This window comes from Maylandia zebra, linkage group LG5 (assembly GCF_041146795.1).
Source record: "Maylandia zebra isolate NMK-2024a linkage group LG5, Mzebra_GT3a, whole genome shotgun sequence".
In the NCBI taxonomy this organism is placed as follows: Eukaryota; Metazoa; Chordata; class Actinopteri; order Cichliformes; family Cichlidae; genus Maylandia; species Maylandia zebra.
Window position 1 is genome coordinate 16,604,954 of NC_135171.1, and position 15,701 is coordinate 16,620,654.

Here is a 15,701-nt window from a genome sequence, read left to right on the forward strand (position 1 = left end):
GAAATGGAGCTGTCCCTAATGTTGTTAGTTACACCTGCACTTTTCCTGCTAAGGAGCATAGCAGGAATCCGATGGAGAGATAATATAATAACGGCATCGTATCGGGGAAAGAAATTATCAGTAATTCTGCTGATGAAAATGGCTCGCTGTGGCAGCATGCTGCAGGTCAGATCCCATCTTTGTTCTCCAGCAGCCCAGTCATCGATCTGGCTGAAGAGCCCGACTCTGACAAGTGCCCAGGTGGTGGAAACGATGGAAGGGGCAGCAGAGATTGAGGAAGTGGCTGATAGGATGACGGCCTCATCTTGGTAACAACTCCCTGGACTCTCAGATCCTTTCACCTCCTTCCACCTCTCCTTCCTGTTTTCCTCCCTCTGTCTTCCCTTCCTGTGCCCCACAGGACTCAGTGGAGCGATGGAGGGAAACAGAGCCCAGCTACCTCCACCTGGTCATTATCAGACAAACACCTGCTGCCTCTTCCCCATGCCTACTATCCTCTCATGCTCTAAATTCTTGCCTGTTTTGGGTCCCTTGTTCTCACTCAACCCTTACTAATAGGAATATCTTGTTTTATTTTTTTGGCAGTGCACAGCTACAGGTGTGCAGAATAAAATTGAAAGTCAGTGTGCGTCTTTCATAAATGATCACAAATATATTTGTTTATGTTTGTGAAGCTGACTTGTCCTCTGCCTGTTTTGCCGTTGCATCGAGAGGAAGGTGAAATGTGTTAAACCGGTCGTTACGTTCACTCTCAACTTTCTCCCAACAATTCTGCGGTGATGCCTGTCCGCTAGGTTACCATGACTACCTGACACTGAAGGCACCTCTTCATCCATCTGTGCCGCAGCAGTCGCTTCCACCTTGCCCGGCTCTAACCTATCCACCCACCATTCCTTCCATCAGTTCTTCCCCCTGCAATACAAGCAGCATTCGCCCATAGAAAGGAAGATAAGGTCGAGGCTGCTGGCTTTTTGAAAGCACTGGCACCGCAAGAGCTGAACTCAGTCGACAAAAGCAAGGGAGCGACAAGCAACGGGGGCTATAAAAAATTCATGGCCAATAGAAGAAGGCACTGGGAGTCCTGCAGTATGTGAACTGCACTCTGGAAACTTTTTCTCTATTTTGCAGTCTTTTTTTTTTTCTTTTAATGTTCTCGAATGGATTCCAGGCTTTCCAAACTTTACTACATACATCTTTATTGTCGAAAAATACTGAGAGAAAAATCAAATAAGTCAGACAAACTGTGAAAGTGAATTTCAGTTTCAAATGCTTTTGCAGCCCTGGGCTGCAGGACTCGTTTAGATGTGCTGTGCATCGGAAATTAAACTATCAAGTTATTTTTACTCTTCTCTGTAGTGCTTTGTTTTCAACCAAACACGAGTTTTTGTGTTTAAGCAAATGTGAGTTTTCATTCTTTCCAACAAATGTTTTTCCTCAGTAAACATTCAAACAAGTCAAAACTGGGAAATGTGAGGTAAAGAATGATGACTCCACATAGAGGCAGTGAGCCTCATCTTGCTCCCAACTTCTCACTTATGGATGTTTGATCGCTTTGCATCACATTTCAGCTCTCTGAGTCATCCTTTTTAATGTCTAAGTTTAATGTTGTAATCAGTCTTATTTTTAACCCAACCCGTCATCTTTTAACAAACCTAACCAAGAACTTTTGGTGCGTCAATCAAATAAATGGGGAGGGAACAGACTGGTGACTTTTCCAGGATGTACCTGCATTTTGCCCTATAGTAGCTGGGATAGATTCCAGCCTCCCCATGACCCTGAACTGGATAAGTGGAAGAAGATGGATAAATTGATAATCATTGAGTCACAAGCTGCATGTAACGTGGTCAACATGACCAAACCTAATATCTGGTGTCTGACAGACTGGGCCGAGTGTTTCAGACACTGCTGATGTGCTGGGATTTACCCACACAATCAGAGAATCATCTGAAAAAAGAGAAAATATCCAGCGAGCAGCAGTTCTGGGGTGAAAATGCCTTGTTGATAGCAGATGACAAAGGAGAATAGCCAGACTGCTTTGAGCTGATAGAAAGGCAAAAGTAGCTCAAACAGCCATTCGTTATAACCGAAGTATGCAGAAGAGCATCCCTGAACGCTGAATGTTTAAAAAGGTGGGCTACAAGTGCCGCTCCCGTAACAGGAAACTGGGGCTCACTAAAATGTGTTAATAGAAAGTTGCCTTGTATCAACAGTTCAGTTCAGCTGGTGGTGACGTTGTGGAGGGTATTTTCTTGGCACATTTTGGTCCCTCTTGTGCCAACTGAGCATCATTTAAAGCCAAAGTCCATCCTCTGAAGGCTGCTTCCAGCAGGACAACATACTTCACTGTATTCCAATGGCCTCCACAAGCACCAGATCTCAATCTACCTTTAGGATTTGTTGGAATGGAAGATTCACGTTATGGATGTGCAGCTGAATCTGCACCAACTGTTTGATCCTATATGTCAATATGGACCAATATGGATCTCTCAGGAAGGTTTCCAGCTCCTTGTTGAATCTATGCCTTGGAGGATTAAGGCAGTTCTGAAGGTAAAAGGTAGTCCAACCTGGTACTAGAAGGTTGCACCTAAAGAAGTGTGTAAAATTTCACTTACTGACACTTTTTCTACCTCTGGCAGAAGGTGAAGGTTTTTAAAACAGGACTATTTGCTTGTGGGCTTCAACACATGTCACAATACTGATGAGAGAAGAAACGTTGTGCCTGTCTCAGACACCAGCAGCTTTGGCAGATTTGCAGTAGTTGACACTCCTTGAATGAAAACAGGTTGGGGAGTTCCTGCTGTCGCATGTGCTGGTTCCCTTTCCAACTTGCCGACGTTCAGTGCAACAGTTAATAAAAGAGAACCGTGATCACTGTTATTAATTCCACCTGTGCTTTTTTTACTGTGTCAAGTCAAAATGTCTACTGTGAAAAATGTCTATTGTACCAGAGATGAATGACACAGCCAGATATCTTCTGGCCTTTGGTAGTGAATGGAGTTATTTTTATGTGTTCTCGGCACAAGCTGATGTATGAGCTACTTGGGAATACAGACTGTAATATTCCGGCTACAGTACATAAAAGCATATCTGAACATTTGGCAGCTGAGGGTGGTTGGTAGAAGAGCAGAAGCAGCAGAAATTTCATATCGTGCAGTAATTCAAGCAGTTTGTAGCGTGGAGTAAGCAGCAGCCTGAGCAAGCACTGTCAAAGATTGCTGGACTGCTCTAAGATGAACTCTTAAACAGATAAAAAAGGAAAGACTTTCATCTTTTCATGTAGTACATGAACTGAAATTCAGCAGGTGATTGCTACTAATTTGGAAAAGAAATTGCCTGGTCACTACATGTTAAATCATACATTTTAAACAGTAAACTCGTCATACTTCATATCTGTATGTTAAACAGTTCTAGTAAAACTAGAGCCAGAAGGGGAATTGCCATGTTCAAATATGAGACGTACAAAGAAACAACTGATTTGGCCATATTATTAAAAAAAAGGAGGAGTATTTACTGAGAACACAAACATTCTTTTTTCAGGTACGAGTTTGCTAGGATGAGAAAGACATCTGCATCCAAAAGACAAAGGTCGCTCTTTCAAAGAAAGCCAATGTTCACATTTTGGACAGAGAAGACAGATGGTTTGAAGAGGAGTGAAAGACGCCATCTATGTCCACTGTGAACGACCATCTTTGAACAGAGGCGGTGGTTTACGACACCAACTGTCTGCCATCTATAATCCAGTTCTGAGATCCCTTCCCAGACACCCTGGGCCATTTGACCTCAAGAAACGGCGGTTCGAATCCACTTAACGGCTACCCTGAGGTACCCCTGAGCAAGGTACCGTCCCTACACACTGCTCCCCGGGCGCCTGCTTAGTGGGCTGCCCACTGCTTCACTGAGTGAATGGGTCAAATGCAGAGAAAAACAAGTAATTTCCCCATGGGGATCAATAAAGTATCCATTATTATTATTATTATTATTATTATTATTATTATTAAGAAATCACATGATAGGGTGGGGCCAGGTTTCACAATGAGCTCACCCGAAACTTTGGCTGATTGCGACCTACACCCATTTTCATGAGGAGGTCCATTGTCCCTCTTGGGGGACAGTTCCACAGGGCTTAAATCTGGGACTCTACACCATTTGAACTGAAGAAGCGTCTCAGGTGAGAGGTGAAACGTCCTCAAGCAACTTAAAAAAGTCCAGAAGCTTTTCTTTCCAAGTTCCTTAGACTACGATGACCTGGATGACGGAGAACCTTCACAGACATGACAAAGACATCCTTGCTTTCTTCTATATTTTCCCCTAAGCTATCTGCCTCCTGATTCTATCTGACTGGGCTGAAGGATAATGTTAAGCTCAGAAGAAGTAGTTGTACTATACTAGACATTTCAGCTGTTTGTACGAATACGATGCCACATGAGATCAATCATTGCATCTGTAGCAGGTTGAAAAAAGCTACATGTTTATTTTTGTAAGAAAACCAATTACCCGCTTATTTTTTGTTTATTATTGTGACTTATTTTGACATTGTTATGTGTTGTTATATTGGTTATATTTCATTATGCCAGTAGATGGTGCTCTTGCACTGCTGTGGAACTACCAGAGAGACTCTAGCTATAGGCTCTGCGCATGCGCAGCTCAGAAATAAATGAGCTCCGGCCTGAGCAAGACGCTAACTTCGGTGTCCTCTCTATTAATCCACAGGTACTGACAAACAAACTTTTATGTTACCGAACTGGTTCTAAATGTCATGTAAGTTGAGTAACAACTGTTCGGCTATATTTTGAGATGAGAGTGATGATGTTGTTTTGTGGTATTTTGTTGTAATGAGTATTAGTGTATCATCGGCATAATGCTATAATGCTACGTAGCACTATAAGTATATGCTATGACAGTGGCAACCTGCGACTTCCGAAAATGTGTTGTAGTGTTTGTTTTAGTGTTAGCCAAGCAGTACTGAGTACATGTATTAAGAGGAAAGCTTTTTGTTGGTGAAACAACGTTGCAGTCGTCTGCCGCCATGTTATGTTGCGTTCAAGGGACGCCATGTTCAAAAGTAATAGCGTATATGGCGCGAATGTGGGGAAAGGTTGTGTGAATGTGGTATGTTGTTATGCTTTAACCGTGAGTGTTTTGTTTAAGTTGTGAGTATGTAAAGTCATTTTGAATTAGTTTGTATTTATTTTGCTTTTGAGAGAATGCTTTTTGTAACTTCATTTTTGTTTATGAACTCTGTTATTTTATGGGAAGAATGCATGGTCTAGTGTGATTTGTATTGTGTATATGTAGAGAAATAAATGAGCTCCGGCCTGAGCAAGACGCTAACTTCGGTGTCCTCTCTATTAATCCACAGTTTGCTCATATTTGGCTACGCAGTGCTCTCTAGCCTGTGTGCCGCTTGCTGCCGGTCCAGATTCCCCTAGGTCTGGTGCCGGTAACACATCCACATTTCCAAAGCTATTGTTTAAGAGTGAGAACCTCAATAAGGCTTCAAGTCTTGCAGCTTTATGACAGCATCCCATGAGGCATCTACACATAAAACTCAAAGGCCAGTGAGAAACATCAGCCGGAGCTTAAGCTGTAAGGTTTAAGCAGGTGTAGCACAGCTCCCCTGAGCCCAAGTGTCTTCACCAACAAAAGTTAATTACACATTTCTCTTATCTTCTCTACCACACCCTGGTGAAGATCTGTACACCAGCAGTTGAACCTTGATCTCCAGGTAGCTGTCAACTCCAGTATGCACCCCTCCACCACCACTACCACCACCTCTACCCCCGTGGTTAATTAATTGAACTAATTAAGGCTCCCCGTGTTAGTTCCATTGCCAGGCAATGTCCATGCCTTATCTCAATCCCACAATGCACTTGATCACAAGCTGCCGTGTTTGATACGTTCCAAAGAAGTGATTAATTAATTCATGAGCGGCGGGTCGTTAATACACACCACGTCCCTCTGATATCAAAGTCGCGGCGGTGAATGCACGAGAGGCTGCAGGTTGTGTGGAGGCGGAGTGAAAGGAACATGTTGGGAGCCACTCTGAAGATGAGGCCGGCAGGCAGGCTCAACGTGAGGGTTAAAGGGCGAAGCATTAGGCTGAACCTTTTGAAGACTTAAAGAAGCATCTGGGATCCTCTGATACGTCTAATTAATAATTTATTGTGAAGTTAATTATGCTCATTGTGAGAGAATGTATCCTGAATTTTATTCACTTGACTGAATTTAGAAACAAGTGTAAACACAGCTTTTCCAATACATCTGCTTCTTTCCCTTATCTTTAAAGAAGGCGCAGCGCAGCTTTATCTGCTTTAGACCGCGACACGTTATAATTAGTGAGCAGGGATATACGTATATAACGGATATAATTATTCTGCTTATTGTCTATCGAAGTGCTCTTTCAAGAGCCAATCAAATAAATGGAGAAAAATAAGCAAGCAAACGATGTGTACATATCTATTTGACTTCTTTGTTGTGCCCCCTCAAAGCTTAATGCCACAATAGACCTAAAGAGATTCATTCTTCTCTCCGAGCAAAAGCAGTGCCTTTCAAGTTTCACTGAAGCTCCAAGACAGAGAAAATTTAAAAAAGAATCCAGCCAAAGACACCCATTTGAAGATCAAAAGGGGCTGTATTGTGTGTATGTTTTCATGTGAATGTGAATGGGGGGCAAAAAGGAAGAGAGAGAGAAAAAGTGAGATCGCCGAGGACCATTAGCAACAGTTCCAGAGTATTTTATCAATCTGGTGCACTCCATCAGATGGTTAAGTTGGGATTAAATTGACTGATGATGTCTTGCGTGGGAAGGTTGCAGGTGACCGGACTGACCTCCAGACTGCACGCAAACCACTCATGTATGTACACATGGAGCTGATGATAAAATGTATGCATGTTGGAAGCATAAAGACAGACTCTGCATCGTTGTGTGGAGGCGTGCAGGGTGGATGGGCTAATCGGACATATTCCTCTGGATCCTTGGAGGGATGACCCCATCACCTGGCGGAGAAGACGGTTAAGTCCACTTCACAGCAGGGTGTGGGTCTCCTAAGGGAATGTTTGAATGTGTGTGTGTGTACCTGGGAGGAAACTTAAAGGTGAATGAGATGACAGCTGAAAGTCAAGTTCAGCTCATTAATTCTGAGCATTTAGACTTAAAGGAAAACGGGGAAAATACATCAAACAATTTAACTGATCTATATAATCATCATCCACACAGAGTGTCTGGACAGTGTTTGGGAAATATGGTCCAGAAGATACCATAGAAGACCTCTTTAAAAGCTCTAAAATACTCTATATAGATTGTTATCCCATGTGTGTTAATCAGGCATCAGGAAGCTTTAGGTCAGTGGAGCAGGGAATGGATTTTCTGTGGCCCTGACGGAGGAGACTCGGTGCATAATGGCTTCTACCTGTGGAGAAAATAACAAGCCAGACGGAACGGAGGAACATCAGCCAATGATCTTTCATTCCACTGCAGACACTGACATCAAGTGAAAGCTTCTGCCAAAATGCTCCTGTTGGCTCGGAGAGGTTGACTATAATTAATTGATGAAAAGCGATTTTTTTCCCTCTTTTTTGACATTTTAATGCACTTAAATTATTTTTTTTAACTGCATTAAAGTATTTTTAAACCTATTAGTCAGTGTGCAGCACGGAAGACACCGGTGGCCTGGTTTGGCATCATTACTCTTCGACTAATGATGCGGTGCCTGCAAACTGGAAAAGTACATCTGTGACTTTGCCACTGCTTTGTTGTTGGTGATTGCAGTAACACAATGGCTTCCAATTAATAGGTCTTCCATATATATAAATACTTTTTTTTTTAATATGAAAGAAAATGTGTAGAATGAGCACCCGCCTCCTCTTCACTGAAACATGTCTACATGCAGCACAGTGGAGGGTTTTGGAGGGCTTTAATATCCTTTAACACTAGAAGGAGTTCATGTTGACCTCCTGTCATTTCTAAAATCATAGAACTCTGTTAGAATAAAACCCTACTACCTCAGATTTCTCATTTTCCCCAAATAGGTTCATTTTCAGTTATATTTCAGACTCGTCTTATAGTGATTTTTCTCATGAATCTACACTCAAATAGTAACAATAATAAAACATAATACAATAGCAAGGTCAAAGACTGGCTTTGGTCAGGCGGGTAACCAGCAACCAAATGGCCACTACATGAAATATTTGGTGATGGGAGAACCTTACAAATAGAGTGGTCACACAGAAGTCATATTCAAATTCACCTGAACACTTCTTACACCAGGAGAAGCAAAATCCTCTGGTCTGATGAAATAAAGGCTGAGAAGATGTCCACAATTTTCAGCAGTGTGGTTGAGGAAGAAATTTTTTACTGGCACCACTGATACCATCCCTGTAATAAAGCAGTGACTGCTGGTCACATAGAGGGCAGGTTTAATATAAACATTATAGAATAATTCTCATTCAGATTGCTAATATCTCAGGATGTAAAGTCTGGGTCAAACATGTTTTTGCTTAGTCTCTGTGGAAAGTGATTGAAACCAAAACAGAAAAAGAAACGATCTTCGGTAAGACGAGTGCGACGTGCCAGTGTGTGATCTCTGACGACATTTCAAATGCACTCTGCATTCAGAGCGGAGAAGACCTAAAATACACCAGCAAACAGCTAAATCGTTGTTTGCTTTTCCATTTTTCCATCAGAAACCTGGAGGACAAGTATTAATCAGCCGTGAAATGAATTTATTAAAACTGTTTGCAGTTTTATAGAAATAAGCAATTATGAATCACGATTAAAGTGATTGATTGTAATGTTTGGCTTCTAATTTTGCGTTCAAAACAAAATAATAAAAGACAGCCAGAGATTTATCATAATGCAATGTTTAACCTGCCATATGGATTTCTGTAATTATTTCTCTCTGTGCAGTGATCACACAGTACTACACAGTAAGGGAATCTATAACTGCATTAAATATAAACATGGACCGTGCACACAGGTGAACGTGTGTAATAAGTTTGCACACACACACACATTATCAACAGAACTAAGAGCGTGTCACAGCTTCATTTGAACTTCTTGTCATTTACAGTACAGTTATGTTGCCGCACTGACCTCATGTTCATTAAAGACATGAGTGGCTGTCACTGTTCAGCTAGAATGTAGATATCATACTAAAAGTTGATTCTATTGATCTGGGCGGTGCGTTTTCATTGGGAGAAACATGAAGTCACCCAGTCCAAGTTTCCCCAGCCTTATAAAGAAACATTTGCATGATGACCAGTACTAGCACCACTGATTAAGAATGGGCCGTGAGGTCAGTTTCATGATCATTAATATGCAAATTGCCATGACCACGTATCAATGGCCGTGAGTACCATTCACAGAGAGCTGGGAATGGCTGCAATCAAAGCATTGTTAAGATGGTGAGTGATGTACCCCTAAGCTTCCTCCTCGGGTCAAAGATGATCGTTGCTCTCTGTCCGAGTTGTGCACGTCTTCGTCTCTTAAAAAGTGAAGAGTAAAAATTTTGAAACATCTCAGTGTTTCGGCCACTGAGACACAACAAGCTGCAAATCCACCCATCCATCTTCTTCCACTTATCCAATTCAGGGTCTTGGGGGAGAGGGCTGGAGCCTATCCCAGCAGTCATAGGGCAAGAGGCAGGGTATGCCCTGGACAGATTGCCAGTCTGTTCCAGGGCTAATACAGCGAGACAGACAACAATTCACGCTTATATTCACACCTATGGGCGATTTAGAAGCATCAGTTTCACTAACTCCACTAACTGCATGTCTCTGGGCTGTGGGAGAGAGCCCATCCACATGCTGACTTTCCCTGTCTGTTGTGTGGCATTGTGCAGATTTCGTCAGCGCCTTTAGCACCTTTAGCTAAGTGATGCTTCAGGCCTGCGGCCCCTTTTAAAGCCCTGTAAAGTTGTGGGAGCTGCAAAAGACTCCCTGCATATATTCTTTTCATTCATCGCTGACTTTCAGCGAGCGTTTGGATTCATGTCACAGTTGAGCCATTAGCAGCTAACCTCACACATTACTTAGTACTCACTATGCTTCAGACTTGCACTTGCCTTGGGGAGCTTTGCATGGCATGACTGTATACATCTGTGGTGGGCTGAAGGTTGGCAGCTCTTGTACTTAACACCCACTCCTCTCCTTTACTGTGGGTCTCTACAGACACACAGCTATTTTTATTTTTTTGTGTGTGTGTGTGCACCCTAAGTTAAGAACCTTGACAGTAATCCATCTCACAGCGTCCCCAACCAGTTCCAGCTGTCACCTTTGCCTCGCCAGCAGCCACTGAACCACTCACTGGATTTAGGGGCCCTATAGATACCACTGCCACTCATTGTGCCCCGGTTCCACCATCCACTTGATGCAACGCACACTGACAGACACCAAAAGGCTCCTCGGTTAAAATAGAATTTCAATTTCACCGGGTTTTAGTGCGTGATAAAACACAGTGCCCTCTTCAGTTGTAGCTAAAAGAGATTAAAAAGGAAAGTAGAGTTGAGGGGGGCAAATATAGATCATGGCTTTATTAACTATGGCAATAGAATTCTGCATGCAAGAAGAGAGGTGGGTGGGTGAAGAAACGAGCATCTTGTGCTTTGCAAGGAATTTATCATAATGTACGCGCGGCAAGATCATTTGCCTCTTGACAGGATCATTACGAGATTCAGTGCTCCCACGACCATTACGCAATTTCAGCGTTCTTCCTCGGATGGAATTTTAATTGAATTAGCCCGGATGGTTACACATGGTGTGAACGATAACATTTTTTGTCAATCTGAGCTCATTGAATGCGCTGGCGGGCGGGGGGAGTGCTAACGGGTCAGGGCAAGCCAAGAAAAAAAAGAAGGGACAAGGTACTTTGGTGTCTTCTCCTATGCCTCTCTTTTCAGTTGCAAAATAGATGCCGTGAAAATCACTGGTCTGGCCGCTCTGAGCTGCCTGATGATCTGCTGTTGTTATACACTCAAAGCCACTCTTCCACGCAAGTGACCATGTAAGCTGAGGGCAATGCAAGCATGATGTATGGTTAGAAGGTAAATGTGTTAGTATTAGCACCTCCAGAGAATAAAACCCCCACCAGCAGCTCAAGTACAGTCCCGTAAGAATGATTAATGATGCCGGTCATGTTATGAAAGGCAGGGAGATGGAGAAGGGAAGGTATTGTGCTGACAAGAAGGTTCCTCTTTAATGTGAACATTTTGATCCTCAGTTCTTTGATACTAAATGACACAGCCTATTAAGGCGCTGGAATTAATATGAAGGCTGAGCATCAATTGAAAAAATGTCTACCATGGTGCTACCCAAGGTATAACAATTTTCAAGCCACATGAGAGGTCCTGCATTTTGCACTTGGAAAATTTAATAAAAGATCTTCAATACCCACCCAAGCTTAAACGTTTTTAAAACTACTCTCTTTTTTGGCCTGGTTTAACACAATATAGTATTAAAGAGACCAGATTATCCTCACAAACTGTGTTAAACACATTGCAAATTGAAAAATGCTGTAAAAGCACAGAAGACACAAAGGAAGTCGAATAAAACACAACAAAAATAGAAGAAATGTAATTAAAATTGAATAAACAATGGAAACAGAAAAAAATCCTAAAAGCTTCGAGAAGCCTCAAAACACAACAGCTAATATCAAACATGTATCTACAGTATGACGTGAATAATGTGAGAGTTTGCCAACTCTAGTAGTTCTGGTTTAGTTTTTAAGCATTTTTGGGAGACAATAACCTAAACAGTTGTTTTATTATTTTGTGTCTTGTGTGCTTTTGCAGTACGTTTTTGTTTGACGATCTTAAGTTGCAGGACATTTGATCTCTCAGGGCCACCGTAGATTACTCCTGATGACATGAAATACATTCCTAAAATGATTCAGTACCACCAACAACTGTAATGATCCGCAATAGAAACACTGATCACTGTTAAAGGAGCCCCTTTTGCAAGCCCCAAAATGGAATTAAACTTAACAGCGGCATCACACTAACCAAGTCAACATAAGCTTCCTTTCTTAAGGTATAAAAAGTTTTACACAAGTCAACAAATAGATCGTGATGTTTTCCAACTCAAGTAGTTCTGATGATGTGCAGAACTTTACAAGATATAATTTTTAAACATGTGCAGGTGAATATTTACTGTAACATTACTGTGCTGCTTTCTGGTGCAGCTAGTGTGGCTCCATAGTGTGGTGAGGTTCCACATTTGGCTAATAAGTGAAAGATCCTGTTTGATCCTGGAGGAGACAGAAAATCCCTTTGGGATTCATCAGAAAGGGCAGCTGGTGCAAAATTCTGCCAAATCAAACTAATTACTGACATAGATGGGCAGTAACGCGTTACTGTAATCTGATTACTTTTTTCAAGTAATGAGTAATGTAAGGGATTACTATTGCAAAATCGGTAATTAGATTACCGTTACTTTCCCGTAGGAACGCTGTAAAACACAGCAGAAAATAAATAAAGTCAAAGACTCAGCGGTCCTGTTGCTCTATTTTCACCTGTAAAGCAGGAGTAGTGTAGGCGGAGGTTTACCCTGGTGCAGGTGTGCCGCAGCGGTCAGTGGAAGAATCTGCGAGTTTTTCTGTGAGTTTCCCATTACCTTGTTGCGCACTCGGTGCTTGCTTGGAAGTTTAGGGGGTTTTTTCGCTGTAAAAAGAAGTTTTCTTCCCACGCACAATGGACACTAATGTTTTTGTCACTTTTTATGGAATCAAACTCAAAGTAAGGTCAGTACTTCCACGCTTTAAACGCTGCACGCTCATACTCTCTCCCGCACTCGATATATTATCCATTGTTGATCTGCACACAGCTGTTGTCATGAACGTTGCACTTGCTTACGTCACTGTCATGCGACATTCTCGCAAAAAAAAAAATCACGGTTTTAGTAACGCAGTAACGCAGCGTTCCTTCGGGAAAGTAACGGTAATCTAATTACCGTTTTTGCAATAGTAATCCCTTACTTTACTCGTTACTTGAAAAAAGTAATCGGATTACAGTAACGCATCCATCTCTGTAGAAGAGTGGCATGGGGTGGCAAGGGCCACCCTAAAATGATCCCTTGTCACCCCAAGTGCCATCCTAGTTTTGCATATGACAGTGTTTATTAAAACAAGATCGCATTAACACTTTGAGCGTAGTTACAGTCAACAGTGAATATAAATGCTAAAACTCAAAATATTGCATAGTGTTACACACGCTCTGCCCCCCACCCCCCTCAACCATTAACAAATGGTTCAGCCCATAACACGGACCGGCTTTTTTCTTGTTTTCAGTAGCTTAAAACCGTTTTAACGCTCTAAGGAAAGCGCAAAAACAGTAAAGAAAAAAAGTCACCACTTTCCTATCGGTGGAAGAATGTACCATGTCGACCAATTAAAAATAAATGTCAACACGTGGGATTTGGTTGTTTAGGAAGAGGGGAAAGTTTTGGGAGTGATGGTAACGCCAGCGAGACAGAGCAAGCGAGTGTGAAAGAGAGTTTTTAGATATAGGAGATTTATAACGTTTAGTGTGGAGTGTATAGTTAGTGTGTTGTCTTGTGTAGTCGTTATTTTGTTTTGTCAGTGAGGGCACTAATGAATGTCACAAAGGCACATTTGTAAACACTGTCACTAAGTAGAAAACCAGCGGAGTGATACACCTGTTGTCAGGCCTGCAGGTTTATCCCGGTGCTGTTCTCCTCTGTCTTTTGGTGGAGGATCATTGGTGTCTCTCTCCCCTCCCTCCAGGACATTTACAGCAGAGGTGGGACCAAGTCATTGTTTTGCAAGTCTCAAGTAAGTCTCAAGTCTTTATCCTCAAGTCTCAAGTCAAGTCTCAAGTAATGTCAGGCAAGTCAGAGTCGAGTCTCAAGTCACTGGTGTAAAAGTCCGAGTCAAGTCACAAGTCTGAAACTTTGAATTTCAAGTCCTTTCGAGTCTTTAAAAAAAAAAAAAACAACGAAAAAATAATGTTGCAGTTATGCTAAATGTAAATATTAGACCATGTAATTTTAAATCTGTGTTTTTCTCAACACATGACAAAAGTGAACGTAGAAAATATACACAAATTGTGAAATTGCACCTCTTTAAAATGCAGCTCAATTAAACCTAGCTCCAAGAGTAATTTTCACCGACAGTTCTGAGATAAGCTGCATGTTATTCTTGGATGCGGTTGTAGGACCAGCTTTAACATCGCATGACAAAAATATCATACACATTAAAAAAAACTGTATCACCAACGTAGCCTGGACAACATTTGCTAGTTAGATGAAGTCAGCTATCTCATCTTAGCATATTTATATGCATATTTATAATCATACGGTTCTTGGAGTGAGTGCATACACTCATGAAGTTTAGTAACTTCAGGTCACTGCAACAAGCCCAGGTACAGTTTACCGACGGATGGGTGCAGGACCTTGAAATGCACCGTGTAGAACGAAAGACCATCGTACGTATCATAAGTTTACCAGTCTCACAAATCGTCGTCATAAATACACATTCCTTAACCGTTTATTAATAGGACCTTTGAGCTCAACGGTAATTAATTAGTAGTGGAAATAATTTCTGGTAGCATCACAGAAATGTAACAGTGACAATAATATTGTATGCTGTAATCGTACTGGGCAATTAGTGATACAAAAAACCTGTTTTATCCTGTGAATAAAAGTATATGTTTTTGTCAATGTACCATAATAACAGAAGCGAAACGCAATATTGTGTCAGGACAATTCACTATTTATGCACAATAAACAAAGGAGCGACAATTTCTGTTCAGCGCCAGACTTGCTTGTAACCTATATCACTAATTATGTTATGAAAATGACGTATTAACTACTAAAAAACACTGACCTTCGTGTAAATGCTTGGAGCAGACTAACCTGTGAGCTGGAGGGTTCTGGGACGTTATATTTGGTCTTAGAATGGCTGCAATCCAGTCGCGTCTTTGTTACTTCGGAAACATGGCTGAACAATTTCTCTTCAACGACTTAATCCGATAACAACCGATCTCTTTACCCGTCGGCTTCCCGTGGCTGTCATGCGACCGGCTATTGCAGTTAATAATACAACAGCTTCTTGACATTTTTGTGTTTCTTTTTATCGCTGTGTAACTGATTTTAATTGAAAGCCTGCGTGCGCTAGTACCGCTTGCCACGAGTTCCCAGAATCCTTTGCGGTTCTACCCGTGAATGACATCACATTTTCAATCTCTATATAATATGCATGTTAAATTTTATATTTGGGGTAAAATATCAAGTCTTTTCAAGTAAACCGGTTCAAGTCCAATTCAAGTCCCAAGTCATTGGTGTAAAAGTCCAAGTCAAGTCACAAGTCTTAGAACATTTTTTCAAGTCAAGTCTAAAGTCATAAAATTAATGACTCGAGTCTGACTCGAGTCCAAGTCATGTGACTCGAGTCCACACCTCTGATTTACAGCACCCGTCTCACTAAAAAAGCCCTTTGCATAGCGGCTGATCCCACGCACCCAATGCAAAGCTTCTTCAAGCTGCTGCCGTCAGGGAGGAGACTGCGGAGTCTCCGGGCCAGGACCAGCAGACTGAAGGACAGCTTCATCCATCAGGCTGTCAGGAAGCTAAACTCCCTCCCGATTCTGCCCCCCTCTCCCCTCTTCTCCACCACGGTCTCACTGAACTCTGTCACACACACACACACACTCACTCTCTGACGCACTCACTGGCCTGCTCCAGTCACTTTG